This window comes from Lepisma saccharinum, chromosome 12 (assembly GCF_977018435.1).
Source record: "Lepisma saccharinum chromosome 12, izLepSacc3.1, whole genome shotgun sequence".
Classification (NCBI taxonomy): Eukaryota; Metazoa; Arthropoda; class Insecta; order Zygentoma; family Lepismatidae; genus Lepisma; species Lepisma saccharinum.
Genome location: NC_139240.1, coordinates 61,780,028 through 61,802,198, shown reverse-complemented (window position 1 = coordinate 61,802,198; position 22,171 = coordinate 61,780,028). Strand labels below are relative to the sequence as shown.

Here is a 22,171-nt window from a genome sequence, read left to right as displayed (position 1 = left end):
TTTCGAGCTTAAACCATTTCGCTGTTATTCCTTTCGCGCTTAATCCATTTAGTTGTTATTCCTTTCGAGCTTAAACCATTTCGCTGTTATTCCTTTCGTGCTTAATCCATTTCGCTGTTATTTCTTTCGCGCTTAATACATTTCGCTGTTATTCCTTTCGAGCTTAATCCATTTAGCTGTTATTCCTTTCGCGCTTAATCCATTTCGGCGTTATTCCTTTCGAGCTTAATCCATTTCGGCGTTATTCCTTTCGCGCTTAATCCATTTCGGCGTTATTCCTTTCGCGCTTAATCCATTTCGGCGTTATTCCTTTCGCGCTTAATGCATTTCGCTGTTATTCCTTTCGCGCTTAATCCATTTCGCTGTTATTCCTTTCGCGCTTAATACATTTCGCTGTTATTCCTTTCGAGCTTAATCCATTTCGCTGTTATTCCTTTCGCGCTTAATCCATTTCGGCGTTATTCCTTTCGCGCTTGTTCCGTTTCGCTCTTTTTCCTGCCGGTCTCCGTGGTGGAGTAGTTATCACATCGCGCTACGACGCCAAGGGTCCCGGGTTCGAAACCCGGCCTTGGTATGGATGGTTGTGAGTGTCCATTCATCAGTTTCATCTTCGCAAATTAGTCAAAAGTGGCACAAAACGAAGTAAAATAAAGCAAATCAATCTCTCTTGTACCATTCGCGTTTAATCCTGTGTTACGTTTGGCGATTAATCTCTTTCGCGGTTATTCCACCATCCCATAGGAAACAGTTGCACCTTTTGTCTGGAGTAGGGAACACTTGACATCCGAACGGAAGAATCGTTTCCGCTAAATTCTCATCCAATTTTTCGTGTCCTTGATCCTCGGGACGGACTCTTTTTCTCCTCCGCCAATGTTCGGGCGGAGCGATACATCGTCGGAGTTAGCTTCTCGAATCCAACGTCAGACCATGAATGGAGTAACCGGGAGGGCTCCCGAGGGAGTTTTTCAGAAATTCTACGATTCCCACTTTTATTACCGGCAATCGGGAATAGGATATGAGATCCTGTGAGCTCTGTATTGATGGTCCCTTTGTATGAGGCTCGGAGACAGTGTTGCCAACTGCTTTCGACGAAACGTTACCACGTGGAAACTTGAACAATAGTATTGAATTGGATATTTTTCGATTGGATGCACACTGTTCCGTTGTCTCAGAGACCCATATCGTACCTAGTAGAACCTTCCTAAATCAAGAATGCAGCTGGGAGGATGTTCGTGTGTAGCACTGGCGTACGACTGAAGGGGCTGCAGACCCCTCCGAAATTATGAGAAAAATCACTATTTTGAAATAAAATAAGTTAAGAACTCTGGAAAAAACAGAGTGGTGAATTGAAATTCGCCTCCAAATGACCCCTTATTACCATTTTTGAAAGTTGAAAGTTTTTTAACTTGCGAAAAAATTTCCCCTCCCCCTAGAAAGCAACTATGTACTATCAAACTTTACAGTTCATCCCCCCCCCAAAAAACATACCTACGTCATTACTAACCCTGGGATTTAGGTTTCTAACCTATTTTCTCCTTTGCAGGTAAATGAGAAATGAGAAGTTACTTCAGCGTTTCATTAAAAAACGCAACAACTGGTGACGTTTTATAGTGCCTAAAATAACCTATTTTGCTTGTTAGAACCTATTTTAGGTTTATGTGCCTAATTCAAACCTTTTTCCAGGTTTTTTTGTTCTGTTTGGTAATGAAAAAATTCAATGACTAACTTGTTTGAAATACACTCTCTGCCGATTTCCCTCCCTCTGAGTCCATAATGTTTCTTGAAGGTCTAAACAAAACAAAATGTCTGGCGCCACTGTTGCCTGCACAGTCCAAACTGCAAACTTCTGATCCGCTTACCTTTGGTGCTTTCTAGCATTCAAATTTGCACCATTAGCTAAGCATCTGTTTAAAGATCATTGTCAGCATATAAGATGATCCTCACAGATAAAAGGCAGGGTTTTGTCTGAGGATAATGTTAAAAATATTGTTATGTATTGTGCAGGAAATTATACATAATTCATTTATCATATCGATAAGTAACTTTTGCTAACATTACAAGTATTAGTTTTACAATAATTAGTGGATCAGTTTAAACATGATGCTTAGAAATGAAAATTTCGTTAGAAAATTAATATTTTTGATGGTTATATATCTGTTAAAATTTCTCCAAGTTCCTTTGAAATTTTGTTTTAAACAATTGTACCTAATTAGAATTTTTCTGGATCTTTGAACAATATTAAGTTTCTTGGAACCTACTTCAGGATTTTTTTAGTCTAATATAATGTTTTCAGAACATATTTTAGGATTTTTAGAACGTATTTTAGAATTTTTAGAACCTATTTTAGGATTTTTGGACCTATTTTAGGATTTTTAGAACATATTTTAGGATTTTTAAGACTAATTTTAGGATTTTTAAAACCTATTTTAGGATTTTTAGGACCTAATTTAGGATTTTTAGAAACTATTTAAGGATTTTTAGAACTTATTTTAGGATTTTTAGGACTAATTTCAGGATTTTTAGAACTTATTTTAGGATTTTTAGGACCTATTTTAGGATTTTTAGAACCTATTTTAGGATTTTTAGGACTAATTTTAGGATTTTTAAAACCTATTTTAGGATTTTTAGGACCTAATTTAGGATTTTAGAACCTATTTTAGGATTTTTAGGAGTAATTTTAGGATTTTTATAACCTAATTTAGAATTTTTAGGACCTAATTTAGGATTTTTAAAACCTATTTTAGGATTTTTAAAACCTATTTTAGGATTTTTAGGACCTATTTTAGGATTTTTAGAACCTGTTTTAAGATTTTTAGGACTAATTTTAGGATTTTTAGAACCTATTTTAGGATTTTTAGGACCCAATTTAGGATTTTTAGAACCTATTTTAGGATTTTTAGGACTAATTTTTAGGATTTTTAAAACCTATTTTAGGATTTTTAGAACCTAATTTAGGATTTTTAGAACCTATTTTAGTATTTTTAGGACTAATTTTAGGATTTTTAAAACCTATTTTAGGATTTTTAGGACCTATTTTAGGATTTTTAGAACCTATTTTAGGATTTTTAGGACTAATTTTAGGATTTTTAAAACCTATTTAAGGATTTTTAGAACCTATTTTAGGATTTTTAGGACTAATTTTATAATTTTTAAAACCTATTTTAGGATTTTTAGAACCTATTTTAGGATTTTTAGAACCTATTTTAGGATTTTTAGGACTAATTTTAGGATTTTTAAAACCTATTTTAGGATTTTTAGGACCTAATTTAGGATTTTTAGAAACTATTTAAGGATTTTTAGAACTTATTTTAGGATTTTTAGAACCTATTTTAGGATTTTTAGGACTTATTTTAGGATTTTTAAATCCTATTTTTAGGATTTTTAAATCCTATTTTTAGGATTTTTAGAACCTATTTTAGGATTTTTAGGACTAATTTTAGGATTTTTAAAACCTATTTTAGGATTTTTAGGACCTATTTTAGGATTTTTAGAACCTATTTTAAGATTTTTAGGACTAATTTTAGGATTTTTAAAACCTATTTTAGGATTTTTAGGACCTATTTTAGGATTTTTAGAACCTATTTTAGGATTTTTAGGACTAATTTTAGGATTTTTAAAACCTATTTTAGGATTTTTAGAACCTATTTTAGGATTTTTAGGACTAATTTTAGGATTTTTAAAACCTATTTTAGGATTTTTAGGACCTATTTTAGGATTTTTAGAACCTATTTTAGGATTTTTAGGACTAAGTTTAGGATTTTTGAAACCTATTTTAGGATTTTTAGGACCTAATTTAGGATTTTTAGAAACTATTTAAGGATTTTTAGAACTTATTTTAGGATTTTAGAACCTATTTTAGGATTTTTAGGACTTATTTTAGGATTTTTGAAACCTATTTTAGGATTTTTAGAACCTATTTTAGGATTTTTAGGACTAATTTTAGGATTTTTAAAACCTATTTTAGGATTTTTAGGACCTATTTTAGGATTTTTAGAACCTATTTTAAGATTTTTAGGACTAATTTTAGGATTTTAGAACCTATTTTAGGATTTTTAGAACCTATTTTAGGATTTTTAGGACCTATTTTAGGATTTTTAGAACCTATTTTAGGATTTTTAGGACTAATTTTAGGATTTTTAAAACCTATTTTAGGATTTTTAGGACCTAATTTAGGATTTTTAGAACCTATTTTAGGATTTTTAGGACTAATTTTAGGATTTTGAAAACCTATTTTAGGATTTTTAGGACCTAATTTAGGATTTTTAGAACCTATTTTAGGATTTTTAGAACCTATTTTAGGATTTTTAGAACCTATTTTAGGAACCTAAAAGTACATTTTTAGAACCTAATAATCTGAGGTCTAGTCATTATTATGTAATATCTACACACTACACTCCGTCCCGGGAATCTCTGGAGCAAGTGAACGAAATCAAGTCTCTGCGCAGCTAATAGTCGTTTGCAGCAGCGCGCAATGATTTGCTCCGCCCACTCTCTTTCTCCCCTTATCTACCGTTATGCGCGGCCTTGCTTCACAGATTTGTGACACACAGTCCACGAAGGCGACACCAGAGCATTCGACGACTATACTGGTTTCCAGCTGTAGGGGTAACATCGCTCTAACGAAGCAACGTTGGCAAGCGTACTTCTGTTTTTGCCAGTTGCATGCCGATCTCTGGGTGGTCGTTCCAGAAACTTCATTGCGCAGGACCACGCGTGCAGTTAGGCCATTAACCCCCGTTAATTTCTGGTGCTGACGATATCGTTGTCTGATAACTTTATCATTTGGCAACATGTGGTTGTGTATCCGACGCTCATTTGTTTCCGCAAAGAGCGTTCGGTGCCTTGTGATTCGAAAGTGGCCGATGTCAGTTGAAGAAAATTCAACTGATCCCTGATTCGCTGTTTCTCAGCCGCCAGTTGGAAATACGACTATACCCTGTCCCAACTATTTATTTATTTATTTATTTATTTCAGAAATTGAACGCAACAGGTATATTACCCATTAATGGCGTTCATTATACAATAATTTTGTTATAACATTATTGAAATATTGCACAGATGAATCTAGTATATAGACAGAAAACATTTAACAAACATATAAATCTTAGGTTCTATCGTAATTTATGTAATTTTAGTATATTCCTTTTCAAAATTGCGGTCGGGCAAAATAAGTCCACACTGTTTTCACTTTTGATGGTATCATTAAATGTTTTACACATATTCCAAATTGGGCATATTGTCAGAGCGTTGGTTCTATTACGACGGAGGCTGAAGAGTTGCCTTCTTGGTCGTAATTTGCTTGAGGGGACGTAGAAGTCGAGCTGTGACAGGGCGAAAGGAGCTTCAATGAGATTATTTAAAATTTTGTGGAGGAAAATGAGCTGATGCATGATGCGTCTGTTGTTGAGAGTTGTTAGGTTAAAATATGTCTGGAGCAGGCGAAAGAAGTCTCTGCGTAAATTGTGACGCGATACTGCTCCACCAATGAACACGTGAGAGGGAGTGTATTGTGTGGAGGGGGGAAGCGACTGCAGTTATCAGCCTTCGCAGCAGAGTGTACCGCTTCGCTCTGCACACTCGATTTTGCCCCTTCTCGACGCTATGTGCGCCCTTGGTCCAGAGATTGTTGGGACAGGGTATAGTATATGTTTTACTTTCCCATAAAAGAATGCGGAAAGGAGCGAAATACATGTTGTGTGGTGTTGTCAAATTTTGACCCTGCTTCTAGGAAGGATGGAGAAGGGCGAACTACAAGACACTGAATACTTTCTTGGAAATTCCAATTCGTGGCCGCAGTTGTAATTGGAACTTCAGTGAAAGCACGAGACGCCTTGTCTGAAATTGCATATTTGACATAGCTATTCTATTTTATCAAATATAAACTTACATACACAATACCTATTTTACATTATCATTTAAATAATTTATCACAGAATTGTACCAAATTACTTTTGGAGAGCAGGGAACGATTCGCCAATCGCTTGCTTCTCGCGCTAGAATACTACAGGTTCGTCCTTGAGTTGGGGCAATGTCCAGAAGCATATGTCTTCGTAATTCTTAATTAGCATTCTCCTTTATAGTATGATCAGGTGGAATAGAAAGGAATGTGTGATACCTAAGGAAAGGATTTTAAGGTAGAGAATAATGGTCGTGTTATGAAAAAAAAAGGATCTGAAAATGTTTTCCAAAAGGTGCAAAAAAAAAGTGCTCATAAAATGCCTTTTCAATGCTCTCAATGTAATGTTGCAATGTAGCAGATCATGGCGGTTTATTTTAGATGTGGAGTTCCAGCTTCACAGCTTTGCCTCCGGGCGTGTACGATGGTATTGTAGCTGGCGGTTCTTGTAACCATTGTTCTTTTGTTGACGCCGTTCAGTTGTCGCAGGTGAGGAGTGGTAAAGTGGGAGTTAACTTTTCCAAGGTTTTGGACTTCTTGATGATCTGAAGGGAAGAGCCGTCGCGCTCCTTCGAAATGGTGACTCATCCAAGTGCTGTCCCGGCGTAACGCTGCTTGACTTTTAAGATCGCAGAAAACGTCCACTGGAGACGTGGCAGCTTGGGAGTTCTTCTAGCCGGTTGGATGTGTCCTAGCATCTGGATTGTTGGGTTACGATGGTGAGGCTGCATGACCCAAAAACTTGGTTTTCTCTCACATCATAAACTCAAAGAACATCTCCTGGTTCAGGTCTTCGTGGATCTGCGCTGTAGGGGTGAAACGATCAGTTGCATATGATGCGGAGTGCCCTGTTTTGGACTCGTTGTAAGGCGTTTAGGTGTTCTTTGGCACAATGCAACCACACTGCACATGCATAGGTTAGTAGCGTGCGGACAACTTGAATGTACTAGGGTGTATCAAAAAGTAAGGTGAATTTTCGATTTATTGAAAAACGTGCATAGAAAAAAATATGAAACTTTAGTATCTTTGACACATGGTATCACACTAAAATTCGACATAGGAACCACTGCCTTCGTAGGCATTTCGTGTGAGGTGGGTCAGGGAAATGCCCATTCGGTGGTGTTTTTGGTCCTCACTCAGATTTTTGGGCACCCAGCGCGCACACGCTTTCCTGAAGCCAAGTTGGTCATGGACGATACTCCTCACTGAACCAAATGAGATGTTCAATGCATCAGCATTGTCATGCAACCTTACTCTTTTGTCTTCACGAATCATCGCATCCACGTCTCACACATTGCTGTCGGTGATGGATGTTGCTTGTCTGCCACTTCTGTCATCATCCGTCAAACTACTCCTAGCACTTGCAAATGAGTTACACCACACATACACTTGTTTCTGCGACATAACACTCTCTCCATAGACCTCCAACAATTCTCGATGAATTTCAGATGGTTTGTTTCCCTTGACCCATAAAAAACGAATAACACTGCGCACCTCCTCCTTGGAGTAATGGTCAAATCGTTGCGCCATCTTTGAATTGCTCTAGGTACCAGACGGGTTGACGTAGAAGACTGTAATTGCCGTCAGACTTGCATCACCTTGGTATCTCACACATACAAACAATTTAATTAGCTACACAAAAAACTTTGGGTTTTACAGACAAATTCACCTTACTTTTTGATACAACCTTGTATATTCTGACCCGTATATAAGTTGGCTGTATAGGGCTGTGGAAAACCGGATATAGCTGGCCTATCCGCTGTGTGCCTCTGTTATTAACGTCTTTAATATGCTTTCCAAAAGTAAGGCCGTGGTCTAGGAGTATGCCGTGAGGTCTGGCTGATTCTGTCTGTGGGATGTTCCTTTGATGGAGTCGCAGTTGAGGTTGAAAGCGATTTCTGTTCTTCGTGAATACTACTACTGAACTTTTCTCCGGGTTGACCTTTATTCGGCCCCTCGTGGTCCATCTTTCATAGAGGCGTAAATATCTCTGCATTAGTATTTCACTATATATTTTGTTGACACTTGAGTTGAATATGGCTATGTGGTCTGCAAAGACTGCTAATGCAACCGACGGCGGGGCTGGCATGTTGGCGGTGTAAAGAACGTACAACAGAGGAGAGATACAAGAGCCTTGTGGAACTCCAGCGGTGATCGGCTTAGGCCCTGAAGTGGTGTCGTTAAATCTCACCACAAATTCCTTCTTCTCCAGGAAACAGCGGAGCAGGTTCAGTTGGTGTGCAGAGAAGCCCAGTCGATTGAGTTTGAAAAGTAGTCCCTCGTTCCAGACTTTGTCATATGCTTTCTCAACATCAAGGAACACTCCTAGGGTTGTATCAAGTTGATAGTGGCCATATCGACAACCCTCATCAATTGTATAACCGTGCTGTGGTTGGCCCGAATACCATATTGAAACTCAGGTAACAGGTGAGCCTGTGTGGTGAATTCCTTTAGACGGTTTGCAAGCAGTCTTTCAAAAACTTTGGGAACGTGGCTGAGGAGGCTGATGGGTCTATAGTTGACTGGAAACAGGGCATTCTTCCCGCTCTTCAGAATTGGACAGATGGCAGCCATTTTCTATTGCTTTGGGAAGTAGGCACGCAGGAGCATTGCGTTGAAGATACGCGTGATGTAAACGATGAGCTTCCTGGTGCCTTTCCGTAAATCGTCCGGTACTATTTTGTCGACACCTGGCGCACGGTGAAGGTTGAGATGTGAAATAATCCTAGCTACCTGCCGAGGATTGAAGAGTTTTGGTGCAGGATCTTGTAGGTTGATCTGCGGGAAGTTGGAGGCGGCCCACTCTTCCACTGCTTCTATGGTGTGGTCATTATATGGCCATGGATTTAGCGAGAGCTGGTCTTGATAATGTAAGGCTAGTTTTTCCACCTGCTCCTTCAAACTTCATTTCCCTTGCTGTGTGAAGAACTGATGTATGCTGCTTCTTACGCTTCCTGCTTGTTATTCTCCAGAATTCAGAAGGCTTGCCCTGCGTTTCCCACTTGGCTTCGAGCTCTCTAATGGTATGGCTGTGGAGTTGGCGTTGCATTTTGTTTGCAGGCTTTTGTATTGTGTAAGTCGAGTTGTCTGGTACTTGCGTCAAGCTCATCTTTTAACTTTGATGAGGAGATGTAGTTGAGGACCATCCTTCTCAATGTAATTGGCCGGAGGTAGACAGGTGGTGGTTCTTCTTTTGGCCTCTAAAATGGCTGCCGTTAGCCGGTGAACCGCTGTCTCTATTTCTTCAGGTGATTGGATGGAGTCGTGCAAGTTGATGTGTGCATTGATCTACTGTTTGTACATGTTCCAATCGGTACTGCTGATTTTTCTGTGAACTTTCTCTCTTGTTACAAAGTTGTGCGAGAGTGTGAAAGTGATCGGCTCACGGTCAGAATTCAAAGCTGTTAATACTGAAGGTTCGGCTTGAAGTTGTAGGACGTCTGGTCTGCCTCCGTTCTTTGGGCAATGTTTCCCGCCTGCTGATGGAATGCTATCCCAGTGTTGTTGGTGTGCCTTGAGTGCCATTGTGGGTGTTTCTCATTAAGGTCGCCTGCCAGGATGACTTTTGGACCCAGATTGAAGATTGCACGGAAGTCCGCACCTGCGATATGTGCTGGTTGACGTGCGTAGGCTGATATCACGATGAATCTCGACAGAGGAGAATAGATTTCCACAGCGAGCGCTTCTATGTGGTTAAAGTTTGGTAGTTGAATCTGGCGAGCCGCGATATTTGATTTCACAAGGAGGAGAAGTCCGCCCTTGCGCCCAGGAGTTCGGTCGAGTCTGTAGACTGCATAGTTGGATATTCTAAACTGCTGCTGACTATTGAGATGGGTTTCATTGATGAGAAGCATATCTGGATTTTGCTCTCGGATGAAGTGTCGCCATAGGCCGTCTGCATTCCATTCACAAATGGAGATCTGATGATGTAATCTGGTATTTCTAACGTCAGCCATGGAGAAGCAGTTCCATGAGGATTAGGATCATTATGGTCGCTTTCTCTGGCCCCTCCGGTGCAGCAGCTATCCTTCGAAGGCCGGTAAGTACTGTTTGAAGAAGTCACTCTCTTCATCATCATCATCATCATTCATATTGGTTAGGAGGGGTGGGGTGTAAGTAACGTCCCGTAGGACTCGGCTTTTCTTGGGGATGGAGTGCTGTGTAGGACAGGAAGGTTGGTTATTTTGTTAGTTGGGGTGAGTTATTTGCTGCTGCAACTGCAACAGCGGGGTTGGTCTTGGGTGGGGGAAGGATTTTTGCTCCTTAAACTTGGCTGGAGAGAAAATTTTGAGGTTTTCTCATACCTCAAAATGAGGGGGGGGGGGGGGGGGCGCGCCTCCTTGGAGGCTGAGCGTAGTGGCAGTTCGTTGCTGGAGTTGTTTTGCTCCCTCAGCCGGTGTGGAAGGTTCCGTTGCACGAGCCGTGCTGGTGTGGTTAAAACAGGTACATGTTAGGGATATAATATACTACAATGATAATAAGGTAGATAGCATACATGGAAAACATTATTTCGAGAGCATGAGGTTGTTATGGTGACATATGTGGGTTATACAGGATACAAGGGTTAGATATACATACATGGTACAAGGAGTAAATATACATACAGGTTATAAGGTGTTATGTGGATTTTGCAAACAAGGTTTAGATATTCTTATAGGTTATAAGGGTATATATGAACTCTTAGGGTGTGGGTTGGGATTTTGAAGTAAAATGGTCGAGGCAGGGTTCTGCTTTCGTAGGGTAGTGGGTTAGTCGAGCAGTGGTTCCTCTCTTTGTCGGTTTCTTGGGTCGTCTGGTCTGGGAGTGCGGTGTTTCCACCTTAGGATGGGTGTCTGTCCAATGCTGCGTACAGCGGGGTTGTCATGGAAGTGAATGTCGGTCCAAAAGGTTTGAGTTTTCTTACCGCATGGTGTCTCAGGAGTTGTAGATTCAGGTCCTCGTGTATCTGGATGATTCTGGTGTACCTGCTGTGCCCGCTGATGGTTCTGGCTGCTCTATTCTGGACTATCTGTAGTTTATTGAACGTCGTTGGTGCGACTTGGTGCCACGCCGGGATGGCGTATAGAAGTGTTGGCCGAATGCAGGTCTGGTACACGTGTAGCTTGGTTTCCAGCGAGAGCGAGTATGCCCGGAGAACTGCGTAGAGCCCACCTAGCCGGTTCCCTGCTTTCTGGCTGATTTCCTCCACATGGCGTCTGAATGTTAAACCCTTGTCCAGGTTTAGTCCCAGATATTTGGTGGTTGCTTTGTGGGGGATTTCGTCCTCCAGCAGTTGGAGTCTCTGCTGTCTGTGTACTCGCCGGGCGCCGAAGATGACCGCTTCGCTCTTGGTGGGGTTGGGCTGCACTCGCCATCTTCTGGTCCAGGCCTCGTATATTTTTAGCTGGGCCTGCATTCTCTCTTTCTGCGCCTTCTGTATATAATGAGCGCGGACCGCGTAGAGAACTGTGATTCTGCCGAATGGATTTTTTTAATTTTTGTGTTTTCTCTCGCGAGTTTTGCTACATTATCTTGGGAACTATTGGGGCTACAATGATTATATTCTACCATTTTATAGGTCTCGTTCTGCTCTACAAAATGAGACTATAGGATTTTATGTAGCTGCTCAAGAAGAGTGAAAATACTTTATTTTTTGTCCATTTCTTTATAGAAAACATGAAAGAAAAGGAAGGAAATAGGTGCTGAAGCATGAAAGATGGGTTAAAAAGTGGATAAATATGCTAATCTCACAAAAAGTTGCAACAAAGTGTGTTCATTTGACTTGATTTCATATCCTAAAATTCATATATCAAAAGATTGTATGAAAACAGCTATATTTTTTGGAAAGATGCTGCACGTTACAATCCATAGGTGGCGGACCTATCAACTAATGGCGCTGGTGTCGTAACCAGGTCGAGTTTGCCTTCCAAAAATTTATTCAAAGGGTCACTTATAAGTAATTCTGTACAATTTTCTCAGCATCCTGAAGAGGATATCCGAAAAAATACGGATAGAACAGATTTCATGAAAGTTTTGTGGAAAATACGTACATTGAAATACTAAAATGACGAATAAAGAATATGTGGATAGCTGGTAAAACGGTTAAACGATAAAATTGTCCGAATAATACACACATTCGGATATCCCTACAATATCTAGATAATCCGAATGTCTTTATAAATAGGATAATCTGAATAATTGGGACAATTCGGACATAATTTTATCCGGATTTTGCCATCCCTACTGGAAATGTAATCTTTCATAATACTAGGGACGTTCAATATATAAGTTTCCCGGTGCTATAAAATATTGTATAAAGCAATGACATTAAAAAGAAGCACATGGTTGACAAGCGCCATACTTCTTCTACAAGGAACAACAATCGATTCGTTATCAGACGTGAAGGCGCATGCGCTCAAGGGCGAAAAGTAAATGCTTGTTCGGAAAACGCGGGCTCTATTCATAAGGAGTTCAGAAGCTAAGGGCGTTCTGCTTATGGACTTTTTGGAACGACGAAGAATAATGCTGACCGTTATTGTCAAACATTGGATAAACTGACCAGGTCTCCTGTCAGCTGGTGTCATTCTTCTTGACGATGACGCTCGCCCCCACTCAGCAGTGCAAACACAACACAAAATTGAAGAATTGGGGTGGGAACGGCTGCCCCACCCTCCACACAGCTCCGATTTAGCGCCGAGTGATTTCCATCATTTTCCGGTGTTAAAGTCTGAATTGCAAGGTTACCGTTTCGAAGCAGATGAAGAAGTGAAGCGTAATGTGAGAATAGTGCTCAATAGCCAGAGCCCTGATTTTCTTGCAAAGGGTATGGACAAATTGGTGCAACGGTGGGACAAATGCCTGATTCTCTATGGGGATTATGTGGAGAAGTGAGGAAGGATCCTCCTACACATGTATGTATAGTTTTCTAATGTAACTTAAAAATATTTTTTTACAGCATAGGGAAACTTATATATTGAACGACCCACGTATGTTCGTGGTAAATCAAATTGTTCAATCACACTGGGATCAAACCCATAGCCACCTTTTTATACTCGCCCTGTATATTAAATAAAAATACCTTCAACTTTTCTTTTGGCTTCATCACGGCGATGAGCATGAATGATGAACTTCTGGAATGAATGAGAAACTTTGCACAAGGAAAACGAACCCAGGACTACCTGGTTTAGCATCAGTAACCAAAGTTGTAAATCAGCACTTAATATATGGAGTTGGAAACACTGGCACCTATTCTTTTCCTTGGCTTGAATATTGCCGTGTTTTGCGCCGCAAGGGGTCTCTGAGCAGGCTGTTGAATTTACGAGTTCAATTGTTCACAACTTGACGCAGCTTCAGTCTTCCTTTTGAGAAGAACAGAACAGGAAGCGACAAAAGGCCGCCATTCAGAGCGAAATGGAGTCAATCGCCACGATAGAGTAATCCCGTAGAAAATTGAACACGGACGAAGCCGGAGGCGATCGCAGCGCCACGAGGCAAGGTGGAACAAGGCCACGGAGGGAATGGGCCTGGTCAAAGCAAACTATTGTAGGTGGCAGCACCCCTGTTGTGTCCCCACGCTTTTGATGGGCAATTGTTAACTACATGGGGAATTTGATGCTGAAGGTGCTGCTATTACATTAAATTGCAAGTTTAATTTCAACTTAACCTCAGAAATTGTGTCTCAACATGATAGTTGAATAATGAGTGCTGTAACAATAAGATTTTTGAAATAACGATCGTCAACAACAGAAAAGATATCGGAACTCAAAAAAGCCTTAAAATTTACACAGCACTTGTTTACGCCACTTGTAATTTTCACAATTTAATGGCTTTTTTTTGTTGTGAATCCGGTAAAAATAATACATAATAATTCCGCGTGACTGTATTTTTATTTCTATAGTTGTATTTAATAACTGACTTCTTCCTTTCACGTGATATCACACTTTTATATATATAATTATAATTATATTTATAATTATAATTTTGGAAGTTTCTCTGCTTTCACCGATTCCAACTCCCTCCGTTGAATTACACATACGCGCAACCAGAAAAAAAAAACATAAAATCTAGTGTAAAAATCGAAATTTTTGTATTATCAACCCGTGGCAGTTAGGAACGACCCATATGACGTCTAATTTAGTGCTCTTTGTGCATAAACATACCATATTTTGCCCGTTTGAGCTAGCCTGCAGTTGCGCTTTCATGTATTAATTCTTAGTTTCAGGAGAATGTAATTTTCGGAAACTTATGACTTGCTACATAATCTTAAAGCTTTGCTAAACCCATTTTTATTATCGATTTAGACGAGAAATTGTTACCTTCGTTGAAAATAACGTTTGAATGGCCATCCCATCGTGCTCCAATGATAAGCTTAGGGCAACCAAATGACGAACGAAATTATTTAGGGACACAACAGGGATGGCGCCTCTAGCGGAAACGTTTGGCACTAAACAGCTCCATTATCGTTTACCCTGCATATCGAAGCGTATCTTACGTGGCGAAGAGCGGAACAATTTCCAGATAGAGCGCTTCTTCTGATTGGCTATTCATTTCCTCCATTCCACAGTGGCTACAAACGCGGTTGATTGACGTTCCCGTGAACGACTACAAAGTGCAACTTGTTATCCTGACTCCTGTGTGAAATACAGGGTGCTTTCATCTAAAGGTAACAAATTTGCCCTGTATGTACTTTTCTTGTAAAGTGCTGTGAGCAGAACTGCCACGTATCCTTTGAAGGGTCTCCCTTATCGCACAAAGCGAGGGCAAACTTGTGTTCTGACGTGGCTGTGTAATACTTTCATTGTTAGGCATGCGTCTATTAGCATAAATATTACATTTACAGTGAATGTGTGCTAAGAGAACCAAACCTAACAAGTAACCGACCTAACCTAACAATGTAGACATTCCTCGTCTGACGTCAGAACCCAAAGTTGTCCTCGCGTTGTACGATACGTTGAAGACTGTTCACATGTTGCAGAGGCGCTAAAGTCGAGATTCCAACACCTTATTTTTTAAATTCTTACTCGTGATCTCTTGTAGAAGACATCTTGCTTAGAAATAACACCAAATTATATATATTTGCGTTTTATCTTTCAGAAGCTTAGATTTTCCTTTTATTTCCGCTTTATTGTAGCTGAAGATATTGGTGTATTAGGCATTTATTCTATCGTTGGAAGAAGTTGTCTAACACAGAGACATCTGTTGGGCTGCTGCTGAACTCTTCGAAAGTTTGGGAGATTTTACACAGAAGTGACGAAAAGACACATGTCGCTTAGGAACGAGCCAATCAACAGCACACCGTAGCGGCAATACAGGTGCCACAAGCTTGCTTTCGATTGGTGAAATCCTCGAGCTACACGCTTGTCGCTTCCGTGTGAAATCTTACCGAGTTTCGAGCAGTTCAGCAGCAGCCCAACAGGTGTCTCTGTGTTATACAACTTCTTCCAACTGAGCTGTCTTACTACCTTTATTATATTCTCAGTGTACGGAAGGTTCATATTCCGTTGAACAATTATATTTAACGGAGGGTGTAATTATAACTGAACAGTGGCGGCGATTAGGGGGGTCGAGGGGGCCAGTTGCCCCCGCACTATGCTAAACCTTATCTACAAAGGGAAATATACTATCTCTGCCTCCTAGTTTTGACACCTTGCACCCTCCCCCACCGTTTTGGTAACTCAATAGCCATGACTGCATTCATGTTGTAGTTGAAGATGGTGGGCAGTGTGGAAACTTTGGTTGATTTAGTTGTCCACACGGTTGTAGGTAAATTAAGAATTGATAACCATAATCAAAGCATTCCTAGCTGCTAGTAGAGTACAGTTTTGTGTTAACGTTAAATGTTTACTTTTAAGGACGAAGCCGGAGCATTTGGCAACAGGGCATTGTCCTTTCTCATTGAGGCTCGCACAAGTGTATTGCCTCAACTCCGCATTCTAAATTGAAATTCATGCACATTAGATTGAAAACAGCATATTTCCAACAACTTTCTGTTCTTTTTTCCAATTTTTATTATTTTTCAATAAAAACGGAGTTCCCAAACTTATGAATTACCCTGTACGTGATATATACACACAATGAGGGATATTACTCATAGCATCAAACCCAGCACAGCTAACTTTAAAAAAGGCGTAAAAATACTTAGAGCACCGAACCTCTTATAACATGCCTAACCTAACAACAACGGATTATTTATTTTAAAAAGATATAAAAAAGTTATTAGAATTGGATTCTTCTAACCAAAATTCTTCAAAAATAGAACCATCCTACTAAGCTACGAACACCTTTCCTCATAGCGCTCTGAGGCTTTATAAATGTGTCAAGAATCATATGAACTGCTTGACTATCGCGACATTTGTTTAAATATTTGTGTAATTTCTCTTTGTTATTTAAAGTATCTTTATATTTTGTAAAATTTGCGTACTGTATGATAAATTACTAGCATTCAATAGTATTTTTTTTCCCTGATGAATCATTCGATTCCAATCCCATGTAGTTCAGTTTCACACAATAGATGGCAGTAGCAACTGTTAAGTATGGTTAATGACGTCAGATGTTGGAATGTTGCATATCATACATGTATTTGTCAAAACAATTATTCAATTTGTATAATTTTCATAACTAATAATGTAATTTAACGAGAGAATTGTATATTCAACATTATTTCACGTTGATGGTTTATCAGATCACTACAATAGCAAAGTTAAGACCAATGTAATAAATAGAGAACTTGGTAATGTATGTTAATCCCAAGGTAGATAGAGATCTGAACCAGCCTTTTTCTGCGCCGAGCTTCTCGATGATGACGTCATGTATCCACGGACAACTGCGCATACGATCTGCGCCGCCGAACGAGCACCCCCTGGGTTAATCCCGGTCAATCTCAGGAGTGCTTCAACTGTGTTTCTTTGCACGTGACGTATCGTGGGACCAAATCTCACATACGAGAAGTATGCACTGAGAGAACGGATTAGTTCCAGATTCAAAATATATTTGGTTCCACAAAATTTCTTACGGTCAAACAAGGTTTCGTTTCACCTACAGAGTGACTGTTCACATAAACCATTTGGTTGAGTTCTCTTAACAAACATATAAGTTTGACGTTAGTTTTGTCCATTGAAACACTGTCCATTACATCGAAAGAAATATTTTGTTCCGTGAACAAAAACAACGTGATACTCGTACTGGCAAGTGTGACAAGAGCAAACATGGCGGATCTGCGAGCCCGTACGCTTGGAGTACCTTAAAGTCGTGGAGATTTGAAACACTAATACGTACATTTGCTGGTAAGTGTAACATTATTGATGTTAAATATGTTAAATAGGAAATGTAAATCATAGAAATATATAAATACAGGCGTAGAAGTTCAATGCAAAATTTTGAGGTGGTTTTGTCTCGTATCTTAATTTGTAATTCTTATGCACGTAGAAAATATGTAATATCTGATCATGCTGAATATAAAATAGCTACAATACATTACAAGTTGTGCAAGCGTGTTTTACGTTAACACAGGCACAATAGCTAAGTCAATATAGCATCTTGACTACCATACGTTCGACCTGTGTTCGATCCTCGGGTTAGATGATCTGGGCCAGGCATTTTCCCAACAGTTAATATAATTTTTATAACAATTTACCTTTTGATTGTAAGCTAATTACTGGCGTAGCAGTGCAACGTGTACCGTGTTGGTTTCTATCGTATATTGCACCTTTTTACATTATGGGGTCCGTTGTCTCACTGTACTCCGTCGAGAATTACTTTGTGTTTTCTTTTAAACGACAGAGTTCGACCATTTATGTAATATAAAATTGGTTCAAACATGCGGAAAACACATGTAGCTGAGACATTTAATCCCAAAATATGGTCAGTGTAAGTAACAACTTGCCATGGCGAAGTTGTTTCGCCAGTTTTTATGAGTAAAAACCGGTTGTGTGCTCACTCAAATAGCTAAAAAACACATCGAAAATTGCTATCAGCCTCATACCTAACCCTCCTAAGGTAACAATGTAATATTATAACTGCTGTTGTGATATGTCGTGTTGGGTGCTACATTCACTTGCATGAAACTTTCAGGCTGTTCTGCTTCATGTTAAATTAACAGGTGTACTTTTCTTCACAATAACACATTTCTGCAGGCTAAAAGCAAGGGAACATGCAAAAAATATTTCATTTTCTTGAGAGGGTTCAGAGGGTTAAACACATTGTTATGTTAAAAAGGTCAAACAGCGTGAAATGAAGTTTTGAAATTTTTATTGCATTTTTATTCTTTCACTGATCAATTTTCCACAAAATAAGTATTTTAATCTTGTGCGCATGAAAATGGTGCATTGTGATAGTATGCCATTATGTCCCCTGTGCCTACTCGGATAATTCCAAGTTTTTGCCACAAAAATGGTTGATGTTCTACCTCCTTCCGTCCGTGATCTTAGCACCGAATTAAAATCACAAGTAAGCGACATGAACACAGCTGAAGCAACGATAATACCTGGTAGCGCAGGGTTGCCAGGAGTATAAAGAAAGGCATCAAATGCAAGAGAGGAGGCACAAAATTATGTGAATAGCAGTTTCTGAATTTCTTCTTTTTTGGGGGGGGCAATAGATGAAAGTCACTGGTATTACGAAAATGTATACACGTTCGGATACAAATGCAATTGTAAGGGGTAAATTGTAAAAAAAACAAAAAAAAACGCTTTTGCCCGAAAGTGGTATTTCCTTTGGTCTTCACCACAAAAGATTTATTTTTTAATCGTAATGATGATTAGGTTAGGCACTAGGATACAGGTTCAGTTTTTGTTCATAAGTAATGTAGTTACTTATGGTTCGCATGAACAATCACACTTGTTTGCTCTGGTTGTTAAGTTCAGTGTGACTTTTACAAATATATATATATATATAATCTGTGAAAAATCCCTATGATTAGTATGTTAAGCAGTTAAATTGTGAAAGTAGCTAGTCAAGTTTGACAATTTGTTGTACCCCCCCACACACACACACATACACATATACTACATAAAGGTGATGTCAGAAGTTTTAAACTTATGTAGTTATGGTAGTTAGAATGTATTCCGAAATGGTATGTTTCTTGTACAATGGAGCTGCATAATTTGTGCTTGAAATGTGTGAATCAAATCATAATAAAATCATATTTTATACATGAATAAAATGTAATTTGGGGAGAGGGGGAAGGCTAAACCTAATCACTTAACCTACTCCTGTGTATTCTCGATTAGCCTGCTTAAAAACTTTCATTCATTCTAGCTTATACTTAGCTTCATTTAAATTGCTGAGAAATACTCAAGAATTAATATGACAGGAATCAATGGAATTATGAGCTTAGCCAAAAATAAAATATTTTAAATTTATTTGTATCATTACTGAAGTTCAGAAATGTATTGGAGTGGAATCTGTAAATTAATATTTTCTTGTTTTCTGTATATCTTATAGACAACCAATAAAACAGGTAGTCCTGGCTGGCCAAAGCAATGAACCATGTCCAGAGGTGCTAAAGCATTGCCACAATACCTGGAGCATTAGGCAGTGCTACAGCAGAAACTGGGATGTACGTATATTGGTCAGCACTTACCTAATTTATTTTTAAGCAAATAAGTTGAAAGATTTATGAACAATTTAAACTGCTCAATACTTTGTACACATCAAACATTTATGCTTTTCTGTTGTTGATTTGGTTTCTTATTATTTGGGTGCTACACACATCTATCTTTCCCAGGAGCTTCATTTTCCTATTTTTTGCTGGTGTATACAGTATTTCCATTGCTATTTCCTGACTATATTTTTATGATGTAATAGTTTCATAATGTTATCACATTGGTAAACGGTGGGACAGGGAGCGTTCTGTAGAATTTTTCCAAACTTCTTTTGAGGCCCAGGTAGTATGCTTGCTCAGATGCATCGAATGTGATGGGAACTATGTGTAAGTGTAACTCTTGAGTAGAGGACATTACAAGCAAACTATATGTATGATCAATGTTTCAATCTTTCCATTATTAAACAAATTATATCTCAACAGGCAAAACGTTTTGATGCCCCCAGGTAATTACATAAATATGCATGAATAGTTGTACACTGGACAAAATACCTTAATCGGAAACTACCAGCTGGCGTATATAATATTAAGTCTTTGTGTTTATCAAGAATATGATTTTTTTATTTTTTATTTCAAATTTTACTTGGATAAAATGTTGGGAATGTATTGCCTAAGTACCATATTGGAACCATATTTTCAGATTCAAAACATGATCTTCATGCATCATTACCAATCATAAAGCACATAATAAATAAGTACATATTTTTCCTATTCTATTTAACAACCGTAGAGAGAGACACACACACACACACAGAGAGAGAGGGGGGAGAGAGAGAGTAACTTTAATTTTCCTCTCATGGATGGTATTGCACAAATCGTGTTCACTTAAAAAATGTAAAATATTGCATTTTAAGTATTATTCAACCTTCCTTCTTACAACTTTGTAGTTACAAGCATTAACACATTTATTGCAATGTAAGTGTCTCACACAGAATGTGTGTGTTGTCTCCAAACTTTATGACAAGAAATATGTTCATTTGCTTGTAATAACTGTAAGTTATAAGAAAGAAGTTACAATGCAAGCAATATGTACAGTGTGATCAGTGGCGGCAATTGGGTTCCAAAACCAAGGGGGCAACTGCGAGGTCAAAGACAGTATGGGTAAGGTTTAGCATAGTGCGGGGGCAAAAGTGATGGAAAGGGGCGGGGCAACTGCCCCCCCCTAATCGCTGACACTGAGTGTGATATATAAGTATTCCCAAGCAAATTTTCCCCGAATGTGTCTATTCTTTGTTTTAGACAATGAGACCTTCAAGGAACAAAATTGAAACAACATGCCAAACAAGCTGCTGACAAACACTGCAACCACCAGGTGAAAACCCAGCTTAAAAACACTCAGGGTGCAAGAGAAAAAAAAAATCAATGAAATAGTCATGGTTAATTTGCCGAGCAACACTCGTACATCCACTGCACATACAAGCGGAAGAGGATAATTTGAAAACTGTTTTGGTTAAAAAATACAAAAAAAAAGTTGCAAATTCCACATGGACTAACTGGGACTAGCCCTAACTGGGATTCGAACCACTTTCTATACTTTACAGATGTTATTTTGACAATACATTCTGCAGCAAATATTTCTTTACCTGTAAGTTCAGAATGTTTTTCAACATGTTTGATGGTCATAGAATTTTATAATTCTAATTGATCTGATGAACCCACCAACCAACTAACTCTGTTATTTATTATATTTTTCTTTCTTTCTTAGCAAATAACACCGTGAATCCACTGGAGAGCACTATCTGTTTCAAACAGTCGAGGATTTTTTTAAATTCCTATTTTGATGGATTGCCAGCTGAAAAAGTAACCAGACATGTTTCGATTCAGGAGGATATGGAACATTGAATCAATATTTACGTTAACAACTGTTGTACTTCATCCTTTGAATGTCTCCAGAAATCTAATACAGAAGAACTTTTTATATGTGAACAAAAAAGTTTTAATATGTAGTGTATGTGTGGGTATGAACACAAAAAATTCATGATACTTGATTATTCCTAATAAAAATATTATTGTTCCACATCAATATGTTTAATTGCTACATGTGCAAGAAGAATTTTGGTACTCTTAAATTGCTTCTGTGGTATGTTTTTTTTAAGCATTGTGGCACCTATTTAACTGCTTGTGCTCACACGTGTAAAAGAAGTTTCTAAAATGCATGCAAGTTTCGCAGACATTTTGGAACACTAATATGTGCCTTAATTATTTCTCATGCATATATCAATGATGATATAATATTAAAATGTTTTTTTAATTGTAGTTCGACTACTTTTTACAGCAATTTAGTGCAACAGCTGTAACATTAAATCCCCCTGCGTTAATATTTTTTGTATGCTTGTGCACTGGAGTAGTGTAATGGTGGGAGAAAATCCAACTTTAAATATATTGAGAAACTTCATATCATTAAAGAAGTATTCATACTTTTTTTCCCTTTCTCTCTATCATTCATTGAATATTACGATGCATGTTAAAAATACAGAGGTTGCTCACACAGTGAACATCCCGCATAACAAATGTGTGCACACAGGCTAGAACTATTCTACAGTACATACTGTATTTTCTACAACTTATATTTTGGTAAATTCATAGGATTTTCAACATTCTTGCCTTGGTGGTGTGTTCTGTATTTCCTCTACTAGTTTTTTATGATGTTTCCAGGTCTTGAACCTGGCTTGGGAACAGACTAAAATTATTCCTGT

General features: G+C 38.5%; 1 long non-coding RNA gene across 1 annotated transcript; it reads left to right on the top strand.

Annotated features, from left to right (window-relative positions):
• Positions 1-17,080: 17,080 nt before the first annotated feature.
• Positions 17,081-21,487, top strand: LOC145996505 (uncharacterized). Its single transcript, XR_014442783.1, has 3 exons — positions 17,081-17,157; positions 19,316-19,430; positions 21,181-21,487. It is a non-coding gene; the product is annotated as an uncharacterized LOC145996505 (long non-coding RNA).
• Positions 21,488-22,171: the final 684 nt, after the last annotated feature.